At 43.8% G+C, this 26684-nt stretch overlaps 1 protein-coding gene across 1 annotated transcript in view; it reads right to left on the minus strand.

Moving 5' to 3' along the window:
• SHROOM3 (shroom family member 3) overlaps positions 1-26684 on the minus strand; it is a 185242-nt gene that overhangs the window by 58519 nt on the left and 100039 nt on the right. The gene's annotated exons all lie outside the window — the stretch shown is intronic.

Raw genomic sequence — 26684 nt, forward strand, 5'->3', positions numbered from 1 at the left:
TATCTCGTAGTGTTGTATCTTTGGATCTTCAGTATGGAGACTTTCTCACAAATGTACATGTCTGGCTAACACAACATCTACACCGAAGCGAGGGCTCGTGCTAGCTTACTGACTGAACATCGTTACGCTTCTATCCTCTGTTCAGGAAAATGGAATACGACTGAGTAACACCAAATGAAAATCTGCCTCAAGAGGCCAAGCTTTGACAGTAAAAAGAGAACCCCTCAGAAAAGATATCAGAGCATTTAAGCAACACGGCAGCAACGAGGAAGAGAGAAAGAAAACAATCCAGAACAACTATGTGTGGTATAAAACGTAGGAGGCCGATGTTATTTAAAGTAAGCAGTGTAAATAATTACATGCTAATATTTACTGCTTCATATTTCAGCTCCCACCCTGCATATCTTCACACACAGGAATTTTACTCAGCAACAGTAAGCATTTATTGCCGGGTCACCTCCCAGCGTCTGGCTCCCCAAATTCCATTGCTCCTGGATGTGTTCCATGGAGCAAACAAGGAGTAAAGGGCACGTCCACGTTCTCTCTTTAATTTATCTCGCTTGTCTCGGCAATGTAATGGTCAAATAGAGAAGAACTTGGTTCAACACCCCTCCTTTCTGGACCTGGCGCTGAGGTGGCCTTGGGATAATCCTTTTTCTGTCCATTTGAGCTATCAAGACGGGATAAAGGGGCTAAAGGAATAAAGGACTACTTGCCCCAAGCTTTCTAGATAATAGGCAGAATAAAAATGCAATAAATTAACGAAGAAAAGCATATCCAGGGCTTTTTTTCAGCAGGAACGTGGTGGAATAGAGTTCTGGAACCTCTTGAAAATGGTCACATGGCTGGTGGCCCCGCCCCCTGATCTCCAGACAGAGGGGAGTTGAGATTGCCTTCCGTGCCGCTCCAGCACTGCTAAACTCCCCTCTGTCTGGAGATCAGGGGGCGGCCCCCCCAGCCATGTGACCATTTTCTCCAAGGGCAACCTACTGAGTTCCACCACCTCTTTTCCCAGAAAAAAAGCCCTGGGCGTATCCATCTCTCTCTTTGCTTAGGGGCATCAGTAAACCTATAGGAAACCCTTATACCAAACTGAAGTCTAGTAGTTTGGGGAATCCTTATCCAATTAGCATTTGTGGTCTTGTAAGGAACACCAGAGTTCCTTGGACCTCATTCTGGAATCCCTCTGATAACAACTATAATGGGTGTTTCCACAGTGCAGGGAAATTATGCTGAACAGCCCAAGTTCCCATCATTAGAATGCGACAGCAGAGGTAAAAGACGGCATATACATCTGCGCACGGGAAACATTCCGTCCCTTCAACTCTGTGAATCCCAGAGGAGAAAAGGGTGCCACCGTCTAAGTCTGGGTGCAATTGTTCTCCATCCTGGGATTAGGGCTCAGACCACAAGCCAACCTGCAAAGCTTTGGGATATTTCAGATAGCTGAGATTCCACTGTGGTGAGGGAAAGAAAGGGCAGACTATTTTGCGGGCATCAAAACCCTCCCCTTAACGCTCCTCCCTGTCAAACCCGCCCCCTCCCCCTGCACATGCCAGGCAAGAATTTTAAACCTCTGCATTGCAGCTGAGACGTAACCAACTGCAGCATTCCTCCCAGTAGAGCAGGGAATTCCAGGGCCTGAATGGCATTCCTGCACAAGAGACTGCTTTAGCCTGTCACCCTTGCCCCTTGAGCCCTTGTTCACTGGCTTGCCCCTTCCTCCAAATCCCATCCAATTTGGCTATTTGTGCTATTTGCGTCACTTCTTAGTGCAGGCAGGAAAGTACCTACTGATTGACCCAACTTTGGCCCTGAACTCACACAGTGGCAAGCCAGGAGGAGAGCCTGCAGCTGCTGAAATGCAGTTGCTGAAGTGTTGGATTTGGACTATGGCTGTACAGCCATGCTGTGACGTGGCACAGATGGCCTTGAAAGAAATCCACTTCCTTTCAGCCTAACCTACCTCACAAGATTGTCATCAGGATAAAATGGGATAATCCCCTACACTCTCCTTAGCTCCAAGGAGGAAGGCTGGCTTTAAAATGTGATCAATACATCTCTCACTATGTGTAATAAGGGATTAATTAATCCCGGACCACCTTACAAGGATATTGTAATTGTGAGACAATTTTTCTTCAATGCAATAATATTATGTGAAGCAGGCATATCTTAGAGGCTGGCTTCCCCTGCATGAAGCCTTGATTCTATTAAAATATTAAAATAACAGTCTCCCAGGGTTTTTTGGGGTGGGGGGGCTGTTTCTAGAAGAAGAAGGGCCTTTTCAGTTGTGGACCCAAGAGCCTTCTGGAAGTGCTCATTTGTGCTGATGTCCGTTACTCTTCCAGGAGAAGTATTTATTTATTTATTTAGATTTATACCCTGCCCTCCCCACAGATGGGCTCAGGGCGGCTAACAACATTCAAAAAATACATTAAAAGTATGACACACATCAGTTTGCACCGACTTTTGGCGTAGGGAAACCAAGTCTTCCTATCTGTTGCCCACCAGCCTGCTGAAGGCCAGTAGAAAGAAAAATGTTTTTAAAATGGTGCTACATTGGCAGCATGATGTCACTTCCCATGAAGACCAGGAAGTGACGTCAGGTCGCTGGCATGATGCTGACATGACACTCTAGGATTTGGGTAAAACTCTATGAGAAAAGTGATGGTGCAGCATCACACTCCCTTTGCCGGTTGCCAGCCACCTGATCAGCTCTATTAGATAATCATCATTCCTTTTTTTGTTTGTTTGTTTTAATTTTTTTTACTTAGAAAAAGAAATTCCTGTGGGTATATCCAATATAGGTATCATTTCTGTAGATATATGCAATATAGTTTTCAAGTATGTATTTATCTTTTAAATGTGACTATTTTTGTCAACAATAAATATACCACAATGTTTATGACAATGATACGAAGTTTGATCTCAGAGGGATTAACTCAATATTCAAGGCTTGGATCCTACAGACAAGTTCTGTGTATGTTAGATAGTCTCCGCTATGGAGCATGCTTTCTCTTCCCTACAAATTCTGTTGGCACAAGAACACATTGAAAATCACTGAACTTGCACAAACAGAAGTTTTAGCAGAAGCGGAAGCGCGTTCCACCAAAGAAACCATCTAGTGTACACAAAACTCATACATAGGCTCCCAGCCCAAATACGCTGCTAGCTTTGTTAAGAACGTGCAAGACTGCTCCTAATCAAATAACACTTTCTTTTCTTTACGACAAAATTTGTGTTTTCAACTTTTATTTTTGCCTGCCTCCAAGATGGCAGAACTAAGATGTGTAGCAGCTTGTGACTACGGCACTTGCAGTGCTGTCCTAAGCAAAGTTACATCTCTCTAGGTCCCTTCAGGCCAATCGGCTTAAGAGGGTTAACTCTGCTTAGGACGGCACTGATATAATTTTAAATTTTATATGAATATGCTAAGTGGGGTCATTTTATTTGCTGCTATAAATTATGCATTTTATGTTGTTAAAGCAGTAAAATAAATTTATGCTCGTTTGGAAAGTATTGCATATATTGCAATTTCCTTTCAAACTCACCCGCCTCTATCTATCTCTAGACAAATTCCCTGGATGCAGTAGTAGCTGCCTGACAGCTGCGATCAAATGGTTCAAAGTGAACAAACTGAATCCAGACAAGGAAGGAATGCTTGTTGGGAAGGCAGAGATGTTGAGGGATGTTGTGCTCTCCAGTTTCAATGGGGTTCAGTTGATCCTTGCGTTGTATCAGAGCCAAGCTACAAGTGACGCCTGACACAGGTTGGACACTTGTCAGCTTCCCTCAAGTTCTGATGGGAAATGTAGGCATCCTGGTCTTGCAGCTGTAATGGAGAGCCAAGCTGTAAAACCAGGACGCCTACATTTCCCATCAAAACTTGAGGTAAGCTGACAAGTGTCCAACCTGTGTCAGGCGTCACTTGTAGCTTGGCTCTCAGTCCCTGGAAGTAACACTGAGCTAAATGGGCCACTGTTCCAACTCAGTATATGACAGCTTCATACGATTTCTCTGCAACCACATCAGCTCTCCTTGGGCTTGTAAGAACGGTACTGGCAATCAACTGCTTCACTTAGGCCAAGGCTCAATCCGCACTTGAGTGGGGAAAGAATAAAACATGCCACTGAGACAAAGCCATTATCCATGCTACAGACAACAATTCCTTTCTTTAACTCAGAGCCAAGAAATCATCACTGAGATCTTGAGCAAGATTTAGGACTGCTGATATTCTCGATAAGAAGCGCTAGAATTGCCGCAGCATAGCTTATTTAAATGTTTTGTTCTCTGCCTACCATTAGAAACTGGGTGGAACGCTGAAGAATAATAATATGCATTCTGCAAGCCAAGATTACAAGCAATTAGACCAATATTAAGTGTGATTAGGGAAGAGGTTAATTAGTCTTCGCATTCTTAGCACGGAGTAGCTAAAAGATGGAGGAAGGACTTCAAAGCAACACCGGAGCCTCTGGAATGTACCGTAAATGCTTTTTAAAAACTCCCTGGAATAGTATATGACATCCTAGGGATTCTGGACAATGCTGAGGCATGTACCATTTTCTGGAAAACAGCAAACGGGCCAGCACCATGCTTGCTCCTATGTGGCTTTTCAAAAGCAACTCTGAGACTTCTTCAAAAATCTGCATTATTCCACTGCATTTTAGACACTACAGAGACAACCTGGGACAGGGCGTGAAAATATCATAATCTTCATGAAGAGAGGGTTTTTTTTTTAACAGCCATCATATCTTTAATGAAGAGCTAGCTTAAAGGACTCCTTGTTCCCATATAAACTGTTCTCCAAGGAAGTCCCAGGGTTGTGGGACCTGGAAATCTCCCAGAATTACAAGTGATCCCCAGGTGACAGAGATCAGTTCCCCTGCACAAAATGGAGGCTTGGACTCTACCTCGTGCCTTCTGTGTCTGTCATGTCATAATGACGGCTGCTCCACGTGGGGCTGATTCTTGGAGAACTGGCCTGCTTGTGGCCCATTTCAGCCCCAAATGAAGCACAGCAGCACTCCCACAGCCAGCGCCAATGGCGTCACTTCCTGCAGTGATGTCGTATCTACTGAGAGTGTGTTCCCAGGATGCCTACTTCAGGTGGTCGAAAATCGCACGTGGATTGGAGATTGGCCATCACCAGTGGGCACATGGGATCCCTCCCCAACCCCACTTCCCCCAGGCTCCAGCCCCAAGTCTCCAGGAATTTTCCAACCCAAAATTGGTAACCCTGCTATGGCTATAACTGCTTCTGCCATTATATCTTGCAGAGATCCCTCCTCTCCTCAAATTCCAAGATTCAAGTCCAGCAGGACCTTAAAAACGAATAAGATTTTCAGTCTAAGCTTTTGACAGGCAAAGCTCCCTTTATGAGATACCTCCCTTCACCCTTCCTTCAAACTCATCCCCAGATGGCAAAAGTGGGTAATTAAAACAGACCAAGTCCTTTTCTTCAGTGGCACCTTGACTATGGAACTACATCCATCTCATGCTTGGCCTGCTTAGATGCAGACACCAGGTTAAAACATTGTTATTCACCACAGGTTTTCCTATCGTAGGTTGCTGCTTATCTTGGTGATAATCATTCATCACTGTTTTGATTTTTAATGCTTTATGGTGTTGCTATTTGCCTCAGAAGCTTTAGGCAGCGAGGCATGATAAAAAGAAAATGATAAACAACAGGCTCAGGAGATGGTGCAGCGGCAGAGGAGCTGGCTGGCTCCAGGCCATCGCAGCCTCGTGCTGCCATGGCTGCCACCGCCCAGCTGATCACCCTCCCCCTCTCCGGCCAGGCAAGTGGGTGGGGGGTGGTGGGGTTGCCCTGGGGGGTGGGAGGTGGGGGTGGGGGAGTTGCTCCCCCTCACTTCAGTATGCTCTGAATATTTACGGAGCATACCGAAGTGAGTAAAATACCATAATTATGATATTTTTGAATTTCCCCCCCAGCTTCGGGTAAACCCGAAGTGAGAAACCCAAATCTTTTCGGGCTGCACACCTAATCATCACCACCTGCTGCTCTGTCCCCCTCTAGCTCAATGGAGCAGCAAGAACATTTGTAGGTGAACAATGGAAAAGTGCAATGCTTTAGGAATCCCCCCAAAACTCTATCGTAAAACCCACAGAGTTTAGAGGAATTCCTAGAGCATCATACTTTGCTTCCACCTGCCCCCACCCCCTAAAAGGCTAGCAATCCTATTCCCACATTATCTGGATCCATGTCCAGCTGAGCCTGCTCAGGAGCGTTTCCAATGGATTGGGCTCAATGCCATAAATATTTTTTAGTGAGCCAATTAAGGCTTAAAATGTGCCTTTATTAAAAATAAACAGAAAGCGAGCTTCTCGGGATTACAAATTTTGCACCAGATTCCAAGCATGCATGGCACAGAGCCAAATACGCACAGCCCTATTCATAGCCGCGATCGCAAATGTTCATCCCTGAAAAGAACCGACTCACATTTGTCCATCCTTTTAACACATACATAAAGACTTTCAGGAATTATTTCAGTCGGAGCCACAGCCTACTGACATATCTCACCCCCCTCCCTGTTGCTAGCAACAGCATCTGAAATGTTTTCTCCTCCCACCCCCCTAAAAGGATCACTGAAGGTTGTTCGCTGTTATTTATACTGGCTGCTCCCATTGTGTCTTTGGAATTTCATGCCACACACATTCTCCACATGCTATACCAAGTCCATACTGTGGATATTTTCTTGAGGTCAACTGTATAGTAGTGTATGAAAAAGTTATGCTGAATCCTACCGAAATCAATGGGATTTTAAGGCACAGTTATGCAATGAATGTTTACTCAGAACTATGCCTTTGCAAGTTCAACCACGTTAATTTATTTACAAAATTTATACCCTGGCACTCTGCCCTCATCAGGGCACCAAGGTGGCTAACGGATTAAAAACGTCTACAATAAAAGCACATCTTAAAAACCATTAAAACCAAACAAAAACACATCATCAAAACAAAACAAAAGCTAAAATTCACAAACATAAAAACAGCAATTAAAACACAGGGCAGAAGGGAGGGATCATTGAGGGAAGATGGAAGAAAAAAAGTCTTCCCCCACTGGCAGAAAACAGCAACAGAAGGCAACAGGCAAGTCAACCTGCAGAGACAGTTCCAGAGTTTTGGTGCCAACACCAAGAAGGCCCTTACCCGGGTTGCCACCTGCCTAATTTCAGAAGGTGGAGGCACCTGAAGTAGGGCCTGGGATGATGGCCATAGCGGTCAGGCAGAAGGGAGTAGGCAGTCCTTCAGGTACGCACGCCCTGGCCATATAGGGCTTAAAGATGCTCCAAGTGAGGCTGAGACTACACATGCAGCAGAAGGAGGAGGCAGTAGGATGTTTTATTTCATACTGTGGGTGAGAAATTATATGACTGAATGCTCCCTAAGTAAAAAAAAAACCCACGTTAAGGAGAGAATTATCACTGCAGAAAGGGTGATGCTAGATGTGCTAGTGTTCAGCTTGCAGGGAGTTTTTGCAAAGAACAGCATTGAAAAGAAAAACCTCCACTCAGCAGTCCATTCTTTTGCTTGTATTGGACAGTCCTTGGTTTCTACAGAGTTTTAACCACAGATACAGCTCCCTTTCTTTGGGCTGCACCTATGTATCACCTTTCTGTTCTGTTCATTTATTTTTATCCTGCCCTTCCTCCGAGGACTTCACAGCATCATACAGAGTTCTCCTTACCCGTTCTAATTTATCCTCACAAAAATCTTGTATGGTAGGTTGTGCCAAGGTCCCCCAGTGAGTTTCGAATCCAAAAAATGGGCAAGGCCCTTGTCCATTGCAGCTTGTGGTTAGTAGGTGGTTTCCACCTTCAAAGAGCTGCTGCCAGTGGAAAGGGGTAAGCTGTGAGCTTCCCTGAAGTGCAGGCTTCACACCAGACATGGAAGTAAACGTAGAACTTTTGGCTGATAGTAACTGCAAATGTGGCTTTCTGTGAGCTACAGAGTGAGTACCACTGGTCTGGGGCAAATAAGAAAACACAAGAGAGGCCTAAAGTGTATTCTTGTGTATGTGTTTGTGTGTGCACACAACAACATATGCAGAGAAAGTCAAAGGCTGACAAACAAACAAAAGATAATTGCAAGGTTTTCGATTACTACTGGGAAGTATACTGGGAACACATTTTGCAGCAAAAGACTAACATGTTTACCCACACTCACACAGTAATTTTTACTAATTAAAAACATAACATACACAAAATATAATTAAAACCTTTAAACCACTTATTAAGAGAGCATTAGAACTTGGTACATGAACGCACCACTGAAATGGGCTGCAGATCTCGGAGCTCTGACTCTCGTAAGCTCATACCCTGGAAATCTAGTTGGTCTTTAAGATACTACTGGACCCAAATCTTGATCACATGGAATATGACATGGGAATTGCAGCATCTTCTTCTAAGTGAAAAGCGCCAAACGCTACTGATCGCCACAGATACAAAACTGCCTGATACTGCGTCAGTTCATTAGTCCATCTGCAGAGATTATTCTGTCGGGTAGCAGCTATCTAGCGGCCTTTCCCAGTTTTTAACTGGAGATGAATGGATGAACGAGCGACTACCCAGAGCCTTCCTGAGATCCTCCAGGTATCTGAAATCTCTCATCCTCCCCTCGTGACCCCAGAATTTCCCGCACCGTTGCTTAGGGAGTATTCATTTCACATTTCAGTGGCATCCACCAGGCCTTTCCCCCGCAAATTACTTTAGCCCTCCCTTGAAGGATTTCCCCCCTCTGTCCAGCTCACCCACGTGCTTTTAAGCCCATTTCCTTTCACATTGCCTTTAAACAATGTATCATCATTTGTAGTCTCTGTCCTTCCACGCATCAAACACTTTTAATTCCAACAGCATTTGGCAGGAGAGAGCTATCGCAAGAGCAGAAGGGGATAATGAAAGATATAAAATGTTGTCCTACTGCTGCCATTGTGTGTTTGAGAGATTCCTCAAATAGCACAAAATAAAACAGCCCTTAAACCAAATTTGTTTGTATGGTGTGAGATGGATGTAAAGGCCACTGTAAGAAAAAAAACTAACTGAAGTTAAATGCAAAGCCAACTGCCAGCTTTCCTATTTGCATCTGCTGCTTTTCATTTGTTGATTTTATATCCAAATAAGCAGTATTTCAATTAGATATTCTTGTAGAGGAGTAGAGTTGTGATGTAATAAATTAGATTGGGAGGTGACCTCTGTTAGGGATAATATTTTTTTTCTTACAGTTCTTCAATCTAAGCCCCACGGAATTATTTTGTTCCACTGGGAATCTCTGTTGATCTTTAGTAGCATATTCTGCAACCTGCTTGCTGATTGACTGGATATTTTGATTTTACTAGGAATCTTTGCTGTGATATCCAAAAATTGTTATGTTGCTGTAGTGCAGTGGTTAAGTGGTTGGGCTGTAAATCAACATTCTGTTGGTTCAAATCCCACTACTGCCTTGAGCTCAGCAGGTGGCCTTGGGTGAGCCATTCTTCTCAGCCCCAGCTGTATTTGTGGGTATAATAATAACACTGACCATATTCAGTGCTCTGAGTGGCGGGGGATAATGATAACTGATTTTGTTCACTGCTCTGAGTGAGTCACTAAGTGGTTGGGTTCTGAATCAGCATTCTGCTGGTTTGACTCCTGCCATGAACTCTGCAGGTGGCCTTGGGCAAGCCACTCCTCTCAGCCCCAGCTCCCCAGCTGTATTTGTAGGGATAATAATAACACTGACCGTATTCAGTGCTCTGAGTGGCGCACTAATCTGTCCAGAAGTGTGGTATATAAGCTCAATTATTATTACTAGCATTCAAATGCCATCACATTTTGAGTGACCAAGTAGTTTTATTGTAAATGTAATCCACCTTGAGTCCCAAGGAGAAAGGTGGACTATAAATGTAAATAAATAAAGATCAGATCTGGGATGCATTCTCTTTTTCTCCCTACGTGATTAAAATTAAAATTCTACCCAGGATTAATATGCCACCCGTCAGTATCCTATCTTACATGGTCACTAATAGGAAGCTAATTAAATTTTTGTTTCTATTAATAAGATTAAATAAGGAGCTTGTTTTCTATTAAAAAGCAGGTGGCCTTCCAGACCTAGCAGGAGGCAGTTGGATAAAGAGTATTTGTTTTCTGGGCTAATTAACAGCTTGGTTTTGGGAGGTTTGAATGGCACAGACAGCTCCAAAAGGGGTTTATCATTGCTTGGAGAGGATTCCCCACTAGTTCCTTCCAGATGGTGATACATGGGACAACTTAGATTTGAGCAAGGGATTCAGAGGAAAGCCACCACTTCAACCCAGCTGGCTTCCTCTGTTCTGCTTTATCACTCGATCGAAAGAAAGACCATCTTGATCAAGTGAGAGAATGAATGGGGTAAAGAATGTACAGTGTGGTATGGCGGATAAAACGTCAAGACTCAGAGCCGAGCTACAAGAGACAAATTACACGAGGAGGAGCATGTGAAGGGAGTTGCAATGTTAGCAGGGGGGCTGAATTTTACAGGAGATCGGAAGGCTTTGTCAATTTCCCCTCTCTACAAAGCCAGGGAGATGCTGCTCAGAAGGTTTGTTCATTTCCTCCTTGCCTCCTGAAGGCTCTGCCAGTTTCACCTCCCCTTCTAAGAGGCGAAGAGGAAATAAACCTTCTGAGCGGCATCTCCCTGGCTCTGTAGGGAGGGGAATTGACAAAGCCTTCCGATCTCTTGTAAAACTCAGCTTCCCAGCTAACAAGTCTGTGACTCCCTTCAGGTGCTTCTCCTCATGTAATTCGTCTCTTGTAGCTTAGCTCTAAGATCTGGGAGACCCAGGTTTGAATCCCCACTCTGCCATAAAAGCATCCTTGGGACAGTCACAGTCTGTCAGCTTAACCTACCTCACAGAATTGTTGTGAGGATAAAATTGAGGAGAGTGATGCAAGCTAGTTTCAGTCTCCATTGGGGAGAAAGGTGGGATATAAATGAAGGAAATAAATTTAAAATTTATTCTGCTGATGACTGGGACATCCAGGTTTTTTTTTTAAAAAAATGCCATCTCAAAGCAAGAAAAGGAATTGTAAATGTTACAGAGTTAGACTAGGTTCTGGGAGACCTGTGTTCAAATCTCTGCTCTGTCTACCCCACTTCAGCCTACCATACCTCACAAGGTTGATGTGAGGATAAAATGGAGGAGAAAGAACAGAATTATGTTCCAAATTGCTTTGAGGAGAAAAGCAGGGTATAAATGTGCATAAATATGGCTACAACCCTCCCTCAGTAGCTGCCACTGAGAAAGTACTTCGGATGAGAAAGGTACAATTTCAAAATCCGTAGCATTCAGACACATGGGGCAAGAAGCAAGCTATTACAGCTGAGAATGCATGTTTGAGGTGCTGAAGTTCTCTGTGTAGCTCAAGGGCTTGTGCATTTCTGACAACAGAATCTGATCCGGCAAAGTCTTGCCTAGGATTTTCTACACATTTCATCAGACAAACCAGCTACTTTTTATTTAAAAAAAACAGTACTAGTCAAATGCAAGCATTTTGTACTTGGAAAGATGTGAAAGAGTTAAGCCTTCCACCCACTCCTTATCTTACTCCTGTCTTCCATGAGTTTGTGTTACACAATGTCAGGCACTGTCCTAAAACCCCTACCCAATTAGGTCTGGGCTCAAGCAAGTGAGATAAGGACAGCTCTTTGGGCTTAACACTCCATATCCTCACGCGTCAAGGTTAAGGCAAGCTCTTAAAGGGACGATGCACCAGATGGCAACGGGCTGCTTTCTCTGCTCCAGTTTTTAAGGGACTTCCTTGACACAGCAGGGAAGAGCATGATAATTCCCATGGGATTACTGCGTATGACCTTGGCTACGTGGCAGGTCAGAACTGTGCTAGCTTCAGGAAATATTTCTCAAGAAAGGAGTCTTGGGGCACCTTAAAGAGTAAACAGATCGACTGCAGCATCTGCTTTTGTGGACTACAGTCCACTGCATCAGGTCCATGAAGTGTTGGCAGAATGATATATACACAGTTATATGGCATGCAAGAGGTACAGGTGGTAAGTGGTAGTGGAGAGTGCCCTCAAGTCATAGCTGACTTATGGCAGCCCCTGGTGGGGTTTTCATGGCAAGAGACTAACAGAGGTGGTTTGTCATTGCCTGCCTCAGCAATCCTGGTCTTCTTTGGGGGTCTCCCATCCAAATTACTAACCACAACCAACACTGCTTAGCTTCTGAGACCTGATGAGATCAGGCTCACCTGGGCTATCCAAGTCAGGGCACAGGTGATAAAATTTCTGCATAAAATTCAGATGTATACAAAATATACAAGGTCATCATTCGGAACAGCAATATAGGTAACCTTAAAGACTAACCTTAAAGACCAACAAGATTTTTAGGGTATAAGCTTCTGAGAGTCAAACCTTCCATCATCAGACTCGAATCTTTTGCTGTTCTACTGTAGTCTAACATGGCATCCCAACTAAAACTAGGTATTAACTTTGTTAATGGAATTTATTTCTGGTCTCAGAGAGACCAAAAACTGTTCCTGCTCTTAGGCCACACTGCCCTGGCAAACACTGAGGATGCAAAATAGTAAAGAGTCCAGTAGCACCTTTAAGAATAACCAACTTGATTGTAGCATAAGCAGGGGTCATTTCGTAGAAAAAGAGCTAGAGGGGCTCATTAGCATAACTCATCAGCATATGCCATGCCCCTTGACATCGCCAGAAGTGTGTTATTAGCACCACACCCCCTGACATCACCTATCCTGGCTGTTTTGGACCCAATCCTGGCCATTCAGGGCCAAAATTGGGCTCAAAATGGCAAAAAGGGGCCCTAAATGACCAAAAGTAGCCATTTTGGGCCCTTTGGGCTTGATTTGGGGCCAAAGTGGCCCAGATTGGGTCAGTGCTGGACAGCGGAGGGTTCCCCTGCCTGGCACCAATCCAATCCAGGCTGTTTCAGCCCCAATCCAGGGCGAAACGGGCTCCAAATGGCTGAAAGTCAGGTGGGTGAGGCCACCTGGCATGTGACCTCTTTGGAGAACTGCCGGAACAGCGTTCCTGTGTGTTCCCCCTCGAAATGAGCCCTGAGCGTAAGCATCTGACGAAGAGAGCTGTGGTTCTCGAAAGCTTATGCTACAATAAAGTTGGTTAGTCTTAAAGGTGCTACTGGACTCGTTACTATTTTGCAACTACAGACTAACAGGGCTAACTCCTTTCGATCTATGACTGAGGACGCAGGCTTTCAGCAAGCATGAAGTTGTTGTTCCCCATTCTGGAAAAGCTCCACAGTTGCCACATCGCTACATGTCTGACTACTGTTTAAAGGCAGAGGAGCAGAGAAAGTTTTTTAACAGCTGGGAATCCTGAAACTTCCTAAATTTACCATGTCCATTTCCAGCTGAGGTTCCAACCATTATTTTAAGCCAATTCCTCCGACATGACGTTTTTAAAATCGACATCTTCAAATGCTGGCTCAGTTTCACATATCAATGTCTTCCTCACGTGAAGCTGACGCGAATACAGTCCCTGTGGGAAGCTTATGCCCGTCTCAAAAAACGCTCACAAGAACAGACTTTTACCATATCTGGAATGTATTAAGCAAGTATCACATTCTCTCCCCCCCCTCCTCTGCAGAGAAACGTGATACAAAGGAAGAAGGAAAAGAGGCTGGAAAGGGAAACGTGCCCAGCAACGAAAATTTAATCTGGGAAACCTGAAAGAAAAAAGGTCTCGAAAGAGGAAGTAATGTGAATTAATCGAGGGAAGGGAATGCCAAGGAAATGAGAAAAAAGCTTAAAACGGAGTAAGAAATGAGATGAGCGCATAATCCCCACTGCTAAGCGCATTAAGTAAGCTCCCCTGAGAAATGATGCACAGACTTTTAGAGTGTACAAGTGTGGGGTCTCTTGTTGATACCTCTAGCAGAGACACTTAGAAAATTGATATGTACATATTTTGATACTGCAAGGGAATTAACAAATACCACCGCTGAGGTTTCGGCCGTCCGCTTCCCACACAGTTTTCCAAACCTTTCTATAAGTACGTAAGGACTAGAAACTTGCCATTGGGAAGGGAAAAGGATTCTAGGATGCTAAATTCCATGCCAGATCCCATAGTTGCACAGAAATTCCACAGGGACAATACATACAGCTCTTTATTATCGATTCCAAAATATTCCAGATGGGCTTTTGGAGTCAGGAGAGGGAAAGGGTTGTTCGGGTAGAATACTTCATGTAGCATTTTGTCTTTTTAATAACTATAAAGCAAGGGCTAAAGAATTGACCCTTCAGAACATTGGGAATGGAATACCTTTCTGCTTCATGGGAAACGAAGATGGGTAGAAGACAACGTGTGTCCATCTCACCTTGTCAACAGACCCTGAACACTTCTAGTTTTGAATGTGGCTTTACGCGGATTCTGTTGGAATAGATCTGGCCACAATCTCTCACCTGCAAACACACACAAGGCTATCTTTGGGGTAGTCCTGCATGCTAGAAGAGATGCTTTGCCTCTGCACTGGATTGCAGAAAGAGAACCAAGCAAAGCAGGAAACCTTTGTTAATGGGTTGGGGAAGGACGCGTGTGGGAGGGGATGGGGTCTTTACAAAGTTGGCACCAGCCAACAGAGATCTTTGAGAAAATGAACTCTCTGTTTTTGCGGGAGACCTAATAATCCTCCCTCTGCGCTGGAGGATTATCGGGTACTTAGAGAGACACTCACATGCACATTTTTAGCTTGTGCCAAGCATGTTTTGTGCCCCCAGGAGCCAGGCTTCGCTCAGCTCTTTAGTCTGAGAGAATAGGAATTCCAATGCATTTAAATGCAGCCACAGACCTTCCAACCCAAGCTTTTCACCCATTTAAAGTCCCCTTAATTGCTGAGGCTGTGTGTGTGTTTGTTTGGGGGGGCTGCTGTGAGACTCTCCATTTCCTTGCTGTTTTCAGATTTTTCTCTTTTCTTTTGCACTGTTCTGCTGGCAACCTGCACCTTTATTTAGACCATGCAGGCCACGGTTGGAAGGACACAGTGCTCCTGTTGTCGGTAGCTAAGCAGGCTAGAATGTGGTCAGTACCTGGAGCAGAGACTTCCTGGGAATCTTTCCTACACGGCCATACGGTCCGTACAGGATGGAAGGCAAGTGAGAAACGTAATAAATAAAACAAACAGAATTTCAGGCTCATCTTTAGTTGCCAGGTGTGTGAGGACCAGACCTGAAATTATCCAGTCATCAATACGTCAGTGCTGAGCACGCGTGCACGCACGCGCGTGCACGCACGCACACGCACACACACACACTGAGATTTTAAGCAACACCTTAAGGGTTCATTGAGCCACTCTTCCGTGTTCTCTCTTCCTCCTGCTTCCATTGGTGGTGCTATTACTGGACATGGTGCATTGGAGTAACCGTTGTTAGTTTGTAAGGAATAGCATCATCCCGCAGCTCCTCCATTTATTAATGGGATATGAGTAATGTGCCATTTGATTGCAACTTTTGATGGAGTCTTCACACATCCTGTGACAATAGATATTTTACACCAGGTAGTTTGCTAATTTGGATGCTTTAGATTCTAATGTGTGGGAAGTTACCATGAGCGTTTATCCATGGTTTTATGTATAAACCTTAAGTAACTACACATCATTAAAGGTAAAAATAGTTATAATTTTGGTTTAAAAATTTAATTAAAAATATATTTAAAATTTTAAAACAAATTTAGAACATATAATAATTTTATTTTTTTCTTCCCCTCTTTCACAGTTGTAGACAGCAACACCTGGTTCTTAATTTTTATAATTATTATTGGTATATTATATTCCTGGATGTGTGTTTACACAACATTATATTGACCACTGAAGAAGGCCTTTTTGGGGGCTGAAACGTGTTTGGTCTATTTGGTTTTGGTAGTCCATCCACTGTCTATGGGATATTTTAAATTTGAATGTGCTTGTATTGGTCATTGGGCAATCCATCATTGTATGAAATATTTTAATATTGTATGTAACTGTTGTGCAGTCTGATCCTCAGACTTTTTAAAATTTTTAATTGATGTACATGTGTACACTCTATAATAAATATATGTAATTTTGTAACACTTTTGTCCAAGAATACTCTTACGTCAGCCAAAATTCTTACAGTGACTATATAGTGGTGGTGGTAGAAAGTGCTGTTAAGTCATAGCTGACTTATGGTGACCCCTGCTGGAGTTTTCAAGGCATGAGACTAACAGAAGCGGTTTGCCATTGCCTGCCTCTGCAACCCTGGTCTTCCTTGGAGGTCTCCCATCCAATTACTAACCAAGGCTGACCCTGCTTAGCTTCTGAGATCTGATGAGATCAGGCTTGTCTAGGCTATCCAGAGCAGGGCAATTATATAGTACCAACTAAAAAGTCCATCATTTAAGACCTGGAATATGATAGAAATGGCAACACTGCAATGGGTACATTCAGCTAAGACATTTGGGGAGCGGGAGGAATCAAGAGAGGCTTTTGTTAATATCCTGGAAACCTTTTATTGACTTTATGTCAAAAAGGTATAAGCTGAATTTGCACATTTATAGTCCCTCTCCACCTATATATCTGACCAGTTTCTTCTTACCCTCCATGCATCTGATGAAGAGAACTGTGATTCTCAAAAGCTTATGCTACAGTAAAGTTGGTTAGTCTTAAAGGTGCTACTGGATTCTTTTCTATTTTGCTACATTTATGGTGCATTTAATACTATTTGAGATGTTTGTAACTGCTTGTGTGTGTGTGTGTGTGTGTGTGTTTTAAAGGAATTGGATGGCATATCTTATGTCCACTTTCTCAGATTGAGAGGCAAACAGGAATTAAAGGAAAGGAGAAGAGAGGACAAAGAGTAATGAGAACTACAGAAGGAACATACTAGAACTTGAGGGCGGGGACACCCAATGAAGTTGCTGGACAATAGATTCAAGATGGACAAAAGGAAGGTCCATCAGTGGCTACTGGCCACGTTGAGTAAAGGGAACTCTTTCTGCAGAGGCAGCAAACCCCCAACATCAGGAGAAGGCCTTGGCCTCTATGGCCCTCCATAGCAACTGGTTGGCCACTGTGTGAAATAGGACGCTGGCCTGGATGGACTGCTAGCCTGACCCTGCAGGACTCTTCTTATATTCTGAAGACCACGTTTTAGACACTCCAGGGCCGTTTCCACACTACTTACCTTCATCCAGAATGCTGCGGAATGTCACAAAAAAAATGTGGAAGGTAGCGTCCTCTCGTGCGAGTTTTGCGCGATGTTGTGCAAAACTCAAGTGAGAAGACGCTATCTTCCATGGTTTTTTTGCGACATTCTGCGGCATTCCGGATGAAGGTAAGTAGTGTGGAAACGGCCCAGGTTATTCTGCAGTGTCAACTACCTCTCCCCAGCAGCAGCCTCCCTTCCCTCATAAACTGCACATCTTGGGAGAACGACTGGAACTAAAGACAGATTGTTAGACAAGAAAAGATGGAAGAGGAGCATGTTCCTTCGTTTAAAAAACAATTAACCCTTACAATGGGAAAAAAACCACAGACCGCATCTCACTCGCTGAGAAGCAGAATTTCCAATCCAATTTCTATGAGAAATAGTGGCCTTTTTTGGACTTCATGGATTATCAAAATGAGTATCTAAAACTGGTCCTAGACCATCTCAAAGTTATCGCCACCTATTAAGACTTCCCCAATATATACAATCTTTTCTCTTCGGTGGTTGCATAATTGTTCATGTTAAATGTTCTATCTACGCTGTTCTGAGTATATGTTTACATCATTCTGAATATTTGTTATGTTGTTGTTATATTGTTAAAAACCTCAAAAGAAAACATTTTTTTAAAAAAACCAAAACAATTAACCTTAATAACTATTCGGCCAATTCTTGCACACCGCTGCACAGACGGAGCAGTGTGTGTGACTGATCTCCAAATGGTCGCTCATCAAACAGATGTTTGGTTGAGGAAAGAAGACAGAAAATAAAACAAAACTGAGAACTGTGAGAGGGGGACAAAAGGTCTGAGAATTATCGGTATGCAGGAGCTGGGAGCTTGCTACGTCAAACTTTTGTCTATTTCTTCTTTCTCCGTTTGTTGTTGCGGGAAGGGTACAGACTACCTAACCATGTGTCTTGTAGACAGGGAGAAAGAGAGGGAGATGTATTTTATTTATGTCATTTACAGTCCACCTTTCTCACTGTGAGCGGGACCACAAGTGACGCCTGACACTAGTTGGACACTTGCCAGCTTCCCTCAAGTTTTGGCGGGAAATGTAGGCCGCTTGGCGGAATGTTGGACAAGTGACAGTTGAAAAGTCCATTGGACAGCAGTCGGAGAGCCAAGCTGCAAGACCAGGATGCCTACATTTCCCGCCAAAACTTGAGGGAAGCTGACTAGTGTCCAACCTGTGTCAGGCGTCACTTGTGGTCCCGCTCTGTGAGTCAAGGTGTGTGACTAGTACAGTTAATATCTAGGACATTTCAATTAAAAATCCCAAAAGGTATATAAATGCAAATTTACGAAGATATAACATCAGCAAAAATCCAATACAGAGTTGAAGAAATGCTGAAAGAGCATAAGTAATTCTAAGATGGACATTAGAACTACCCAGTAGGATCATATTTAAAGTAACAGATAGTACACAGTCGTGAAGTCTATGGTCCCTATCTCTTTAGTGAAGCATCTATATATATGTTGTTGTAAAATTTATTCTTCAGCATCAGTTATTAAATTAAGTTTTATCCCAATGGCCTTTCCATGTATTAGATAGACCACTGTATCAATAAAGGAGAAATGCAGAGGTGCCCCTAAAGGCAATGCTACCTGCGCCTTTAGAGATACTCTTACCCATTTAGAGTAGCAAGATTCGAGTCCAGTAGTACCCACAAGATTTCTGGTGTATAAACCTTTGAGAATCAAAACTCTCTTCATCAGGTATCTGACCCCAGAAATACCCAGGAAACCTTGTTGGTCTTTAAGATGCTACTGGACACAAATCTTGCTCTTCTACAGCAGACCAACATGGCTACCCACCTGCAATTATCTTACCTATTTGGAGGTATTTTTTTAAAGGCACTGAGACAGGGAGGTTGGCTCTCACATTGGTAATACATCTGGAACGTAGTTTCAGGTGGACAGCTGTGTTGGTCAGTAGTAGAAGAGCAAGATTCAGAAGGAAGCTCTGACTCTCGAAAGCTCATGAGTCATACCTTGGAAATTTAGCTAGTCTTTAAGGTGCTGAATGAATGAAATCCTGCTCTCAAGTCATAGTTGACTTATGGCGACTAACAGAGGTAGTTTGCTATTGCCTGCCTCTGCAACCCTGGTCTTTGTTGGAGGTCCCCCATCCAATTATTAACCAAGGTTGGCCCTGCTTAGCTTTTGAGATGTGACAAGATCTGGCCCTCCTGGCCTATCCAAATCAGCACTCTTTAAGGTCCTACTGGACCCGAATCTTGGACATCTGAAACACTGGCCACGTTCACTGCTAATTGCTGATACATTTTATTTCAGATACTTGCATACCGCTTTTCCTTAAAACACTCAAAGAGGTTTAGAGATCAACTCAAGTCACAGTATTCATTCATATTTTCAAATGAGCACAACCATCACACAGATTTCAGAGGGCCCAGATTCAAATCACCGATTCTACAAAAGGCTCTCTTAAACAGCTCTGCTTTATGTACTTTCTTCAACTCCTACCGGTGACGGTGATGTCCCTACCTCCCTGGCAGCCCATTCCACCCCAGAAAACGTTCTCTTGTTCAGACAGATACGGTCCCAAACTCCCAAGGAAGATAATCAGAGCAACCCCTGCTAGGGAGGCCAACATAAGTGCACGAACTCATAGGGGAAAAAGTTAAACAAGTATTCCGAATCCAAACCAAGAGTTTAACAGTGCAATCCTAAACAGAGCTACTCCAGTCTAAGCTTACTGACTTCAATCGTCTTAGAGTGGAGTAACTCTTCTTAGGACTGCAGTAAAAATAATCAGGAAAGGGATTGTTAGTTACCATCACTTTTTAACCAAACAAATAAAAATGAAATCCGGTGCCAAAAGTTTACACCAAGTTAAAATAATTTAAAGAAAAGTTTTAGTCTAGAAAGTGATTGGGGAAAGGTCCAAGTGCTGAAGTCTTTCAAATAAGCCAGAAACACCGTGATTCAGTGCCTCGTCACTGAGCACTTTTGAAGTTCTAGTGGCTGCAAGACAACCTCCCTCTTTTCAAATCCTGAACCTTCATGTCAGCAAGATGACCAACATATCAAACCCCAATGTTGTTTGCACTGAGCACTTTGATGTAGCCCAGTTCCTTCCTTAACTGTTCCTCAACAGTTTTTTTTAACCTATGCATAATCTCTAATTGCTATACAAGGGGAAGCGATGAGTGTTTTATTGATGCGGGGTTAAAAGGGGAGGGGAGGAAAGAGACTTATCAACTGCCTGGAGTTAAATGGCCTAACGCATCTCCTCCCACACACATCACTAATCCTTGGGATGCAAATTGGACCTCAGTTATGCTAATTTTAATCCCACCCACTCGTATATTTCTCCCGGCCAAATCCTGGACTCCTACAAGAAAGACTCAGCCATCATGTTTAACTTCAGCGGCTGCTTTTTCCTGCAGTGGCTTCACAACATACAGTTTTGTGTTGACACAAGCTCGCTAAAAATGTAAGGCCCATAGCCCAAGCAGTTTACGAAAGTGATCCTCAGCATTTCCAAAGTCTTTAGCTAATTGCCACACACATTTTAAAAGCTCCTAACAAACTTGCCTGTGTCCTGCCTGCCTCTGTATAATGCTATTATTATCTGCCATTCTCACAGAATCTTCTTTTCAAGTACTGGTCCCAGAAGCCAGGGAGATTTGTAGTACAGCAAACAGAACAGGGACAAAAGGAGAAGCCCCTCAATTGCTGAAGCACTTTTAATTAATCCACACCTGTCCTGATCTCCAAATTTGCAACTTTATATGAGTGGGGGGGAGAAAGGCTTGCTTTTAAAACAATTTAACCGTGATGTAAATTATATAATACAGCAATCTCAATATCATTCAGTGTATCAACATCTATGGGAATGTTTAATGTTCAATGATTTTTTAAAATCTTTTAACGCAAAAGATGCTGGCAGAATCCAACGGAGACCCTTAAGTTTTCGTGCAAGTAGGTTTACACATACAACTATATGATTAACATATAAAGCTGCCGTATGGGGATGGAACTAGTATGTGGATGGAACTAGTCCCATCCTAGTCAATACACGCTACTCAGACTGGCAGTTAGGGTTGCCATCCTCCAGGTGATGGCTGGAGATCTCCTGGAATTACAACTGATCTCCAAGCCACAGAGATCAGTTCACCTAGAGAACATGGCTGCTTCGGAGAGTGGAATCTATGGAATTATACCATGTGGAGGTATATAATTCACCCCTCCTCCCAAATCTCCAGGAATTTTCCTACTTGGAGATGGCAACCCTAGGAGCTCCAGGGTCTTCGGCAGAGATCTTTCACATCACCTCCTGCCGGATCCTTTAAATGAAGATGGATTTCATTTGCAGCCCAACTCAGCAGCCCCCACCAAATCACTGAGGGAGTGTTAAAAGCACAGCGTGGTGGTAGAGGGAGGCTGGAACTATATAGGAAGCAAAGGTTTTGGTGTATATACGAATTGTGGATCTAGGATTCAGATATATACAAGAGAAATCAAAGAACCTTGACTGTGTGTTGGCAGAGAACTATGAATTCCCTGTTCAAATCTTCACCTCAGCCACAAACTCAGTAGGTAGCCGTAAGAAAGATATTATTCTCTCAGACTCCTCGTCGATAGAATTGGGATAATACTACGAACCCATCTTGCAGCGCTACTGAACCAATGCCGATATCCAACAGCACATTCCAAATACTTAAGGGCACTTAAGCTTTCTTAAGAGGAGGTGGAGACTTCTTTCAAATCTCCCCTCCTACGGCAGACTCCCGCTACGTTGTCCCCGAGCATCCACTGAACTCCAGGAACAAAACTCAAGTGCAGAATGCTATTTTCCCAACTCCAGTGGAGGAGTTACACAGAAATCCACCTGCTTGTTTGACTATTGTTTGCATTGCCATTTTCTTCAATGCTGTCACTGCATTACTTCAAAGGATCTATATTTTTGTGTATATTTCAGTCACACTCACATTTCATCATGGGGTTTGTAGTCTTCAGGTTGCATAAACATTTTTCACGTGTCTGATTTGTTTACAGAAATGAAACTGCTTCCATACAAAAGAGTCACAAGACAACAGAGGCTATGCTGAGACTAATGGAACCTGTGTGGTTAATTGCCACGTGAGACGGGAAGTGGAGCAATGCAGAGAATTAGATGAGATTGGTTGGAAAACCTGGGTGGGTCCAACTCTTAGATTTGGCAGAAGTACGACAGATCTGGATTAAAGTTTGGAAGAGTCTGGAACACAATATTTCACTCAGATTCTACCTCCAAATTTCAGCAACTAGTCCAGTTTTAGAAGTAATCTACTCTACTGACCATGCAGCAAACCAGCCTGTTCCAACTTCCTCTTTCCCCATCCCTCCAATGCCCCGTGCAATTGCTTAATCTGCGTGTACTGCCGACTCGTACTTCCTCGTTCAACGTAGGATCTAGTCCCGTGACCGCTAGTCTAAAGCTATACCTCTATGCCTTCCTGCTCTAGATGCTGTGCATGATGTAAGAAGTGGAACATGTTTTGTACAGTTTGGTGCAGTGGTTAAGAGTGCGGGACTCTAATCTGGAGAGCTGGGTTTGATTCCCCACTCCTCCACTTGAAGCCAGCTGGGTGACCTTGGGTCAGTCACAGCTTCTAGGAGCTCTCTCAGCCCCACCCACCTCACAGGGCGATTATTGTTGTGGGGATAATAATGACATACTTTGTAAACTGCTCTGAGTGGGCATTAAGTTGTCCTGAAGGGCGGTATATAAATTGAATGTTGTTTGTTGTTGTTGTTATTACAGGCTGCATTCAGGCATCATGAAGGACTGTGCTTTGTTTAAACCATGGCTTGTAGAACAGGCTCTGGTCACTCTACCAGACGTCCTCCCAGTACGAAGGACAACTTCGTTATACCACCGTCTCTGTGGCCAGGTAGCCTCAAAGGTCCATGCTACTCAAGCAGCTCAGGTTGGTGAATTTAGACATTATAACAAAACATAATTTAATCACAGCTGGATAACATGCCCTAGTCTGAAATGCCAATTGACAAATCCTGATTAAATGGACCATCTGCACCCACTAACGAGTGCTGATCAAACCACAACTTATGCCAAGGTATCTGAATGCAGCTTTAGCAGATTAGCGCATCCCACCCCAATTCCTTTGGTCTCACATTTTTAGCCGGTTCTCCTATTCAAATGAAATGCTTGTGAATTACTGAAGAGAGGAAAACATGAGCAGCCCAAGTTACACCCTCCTAAGTCGCTTCCAGTAAATTGGCTTAGAAGGAGTGCACTGTAAATAAATCAACTGCAGAAAAGGAAGTGTTTGGTATTTCCCATCTAATACTGAAATGGAGGTGATCATCATTCTGGACTTAAGAAGGGGCCTGAGCTCCTCCCATCTTGCTTGGCTAGGATAAAAGGAAAACTAAAATACACCACCAATTTCCCTTTATTTCCCTCCCCCCCCCCTGAAAAAAAGGATGAATGAATGGATTACAATTTAGGCTTCTGGTGTGAATCTAGCCAGGAATGAATGGCCTAGCCAGACACTGCTTTGTTAAGCACCGTTTCAGACCCTCCATGCTCCCACTACTACCGGTAAGGTGATTGTAACTATAGGAACTGACATAAAGGAGCTAATTTTAAGTGGGGGGATGTAGGAGGGGGTGATGAAGAACAGGCAGGTCTTGTTGGTTCCAGCTTGTACTCCACTCCAGCAAGATGATAAGGAAGGAAGTGGGCTGAAAACTTGGCAAGAGGATTGCAGAAAAAATATAAAGGTGTAAAGTCACAGGCATCACAGCACCCAAAGCTGACACCTCCTCCCCTTCCCCAAAACGTGGCTTTGATTCCCAGTTATCAGAACATGATTGTCGAGTAAGTGGTAAATGCACTCATTCCTTATTCCCTCAATTCCCATGGCCCAGTTTCTCCCATTGCTTGTTTTAGACTGCAATGATTTTGGAAGCATGGATCTCTCTAAATACTCAAAGGAGTGGAAATTGGCAGAAAGCATCGGATGGGTCAGAGAGTGAGAGATCAGGGAGACCCAGGTTCAAATCCTCATTCTGCTATGAAAGTAGATCCAGATGAGTTTGCCATATTAGTCTGCAGTTGTACCTTTAAGATTAACCAACTTTACTGTAGCATAAGCTTTCGAGAACCACAGCTCTCTTTGTCAGACGCATCTGATGAAGGGAGCTGTGGTTCTCGAAAGCTTATGCTACAATAAAGTTGGTTAGTTTTAAAAGTGCTACTGGACGCTTTACTATTATGCTATGAAACACGTTGTATTAATTTGAGCCAGTCACTCTATCTCAGCCTGATCTACCACGCAGGGTTGTTGTGAGGATGTAAGATGGTAAGCCATCATTAGAACATCCGGAGTGCCCTGCCGGAAAGGTGGAACAAAAATGTCATAAATACCTGATGGAGGAAGCTATGGCTAAAAGTCTCTGGGTGTAACTGTTCTCATTGAAATAAATAAAAGACAACCCTCCCAATTCCCAAAATAATAGTTGCCGAGATGGGAATCGCTTTAAACAGTTGTCATTCAGCATGGCAATAATTGTAAGCACGCTAACAAACAGCCTTGCAATCCAGGAGGTACGCTCCAAAGATCCCCTGCAACGCCAAAAATGCTGAGGCTCAGTTTTCAGACTGCAACCCAAAAACATATATCTATTTCTCTAAGCGGACTGGTTGTTTCTGGAGCTAGTAACTTTGGTGCAGATGTGGTTGGAGACAAGGGGAGATAAATATAACTCATGTGATTGGCTTAGAGTCATTTTTTTTTTGTCTTCAAACCATCCGGGCCAGGAGCACCAACACCCCTCCTCTCTCCCCACTTCTTCCTCCATAAAACCTTCCAGCCAAATCCTATTAAGTACCCATCACTGTCAATATTTATTTCTAGCAAAGAAGGAAGGCCAGTTTCTTAATAAACAGTGAGAGCTTGGAGAAACAGAAGAGCAGCAAGACAGGCAGGAGGGAAAGGGCACGACTCATTAATTAGCTCCATGCCTGCAAAAAAAAGAAAACCCACAGGAATAAGATCCTAAGCCCCTTAACCACTTAGATGCTAAAGCTCTGGGAACTTCAGAGGGTTTTTGTCCAGGCCTGGTCTGCTCTGTTAGACATGAGGTGGGATCTGGGGATTTCTCCTCTCATTTTTGGCAAGACTAGAGCCTCAATAAGATCAATCCACACAGAATTCAGATAACCAGAAGAGGAGATGGGCTCCAGCCGAGGTTAAAGTCCGAAACATCTAACAGGAAGGAATAATGGAGAAGCCAATATACAAGTTCAGTTCAGCAAACTCAGAAAACATGATCCAAACTTCAAAAACGGCGCTAGACCAGGTGTTCTCCCTGAAGAAGACCATCTTCAGCATCCTCATCCACCAACTGTTCAACGTTTGAAGGCAAATATTTTAGTGATCCCCAACCTGGTGCCCTTGGGCACCATGTGCCTCATCAATGTGTGTCCTGTGTTCCTTTCTGTCTTGCCCAAAGCAAAGAGCCAATCCTGGTCATCCCCTGCCTGATTTGAGTAAGACGTACTTCTGAAGATTCCAGGAGGTATCACCTTTGTGTCTGCCGACAGCACCAACTTGGAAACAGCTGCTTCCATCAATAGGAAGATGCTTGAACCTCCCAACATTTTGCGATTGGCTTCAGCTCCCATGGCAGCCATTTTAGGTTGGCTCCGCCCCCTGGGCTATGGCAGACATTTCTGATAGCACCACGTTTTCAAAATTCCCGATAATAACAACAACATTTGATTTATATACCGCCCTTCAGGACAACTTAATGCCCACTCAGAGCGGTTTACAAAGTATGCCATTATTATCCCCACAACAATAATCACCCTGTGAGGTGGGTGGGGCTGAGAGAGCTCGAGAGAGAGCTGTGACTAGCCCAAGGTCACCCAGCTGGCTTCAAGTGGAGGAGTGGGGAATCAAACCCAGCTCTCCAGATTAGAGTCCCGCGCTCTTAACCACTACACCAAACTGGCTCAATGTGACCACGGGTTCAACAACCCTGGAAACTCCTGCCTTTTTTGTTTTTCATAGCCTTTATAACCCAGCTGATGACTTTGAGGCACATTTTGCACACGTGATTAGGGGTGCCAACCTCCAGGTGGTGGCTGGAGAGCTCCTGGAATTACAAACTGATCTCCAGGCCACAGGGACCAGTTCCACTGGAGAAAATGGCCACCTTGGAAGTAGGGTTGCCATTCCACTGGTTGGGGTGGGGGATCCCCTGTTCCCACTCTCCACCCCCACCACTCACCCGTCTGGCGGGGGGGAGGTGGGGAACAAGCCTTCAGGGCGCGCTCCTGAGGCAGTGAACAACCTCACTCCTGGGAGTAATGTCATCGTACCATACTGGAAGTGCTCCTGTGCTTCACATGGGGCCAATTTGGGCCCCAAACATGCTGACTCGGGCTCATTTGGGGCCCAAATCAGCCCAATAGTGCAAACACATTAAGAGGGGGGGGGAAAGGTGAGTGT

This window comes from Eublepharis macularius, chromosome 10 (assembly GCF_028583425.1).
Source record: "Eublepharis macularius isolate TG4126 chromosome 10, MPM_Emac_v1.0, whole genome shotgun sequence".
NCBI lineage: Eukaryota > Metazoa > Chordata > Lepidosauria > Squamata > Eublepharidae > Eublepharis > Eublepharis macularius.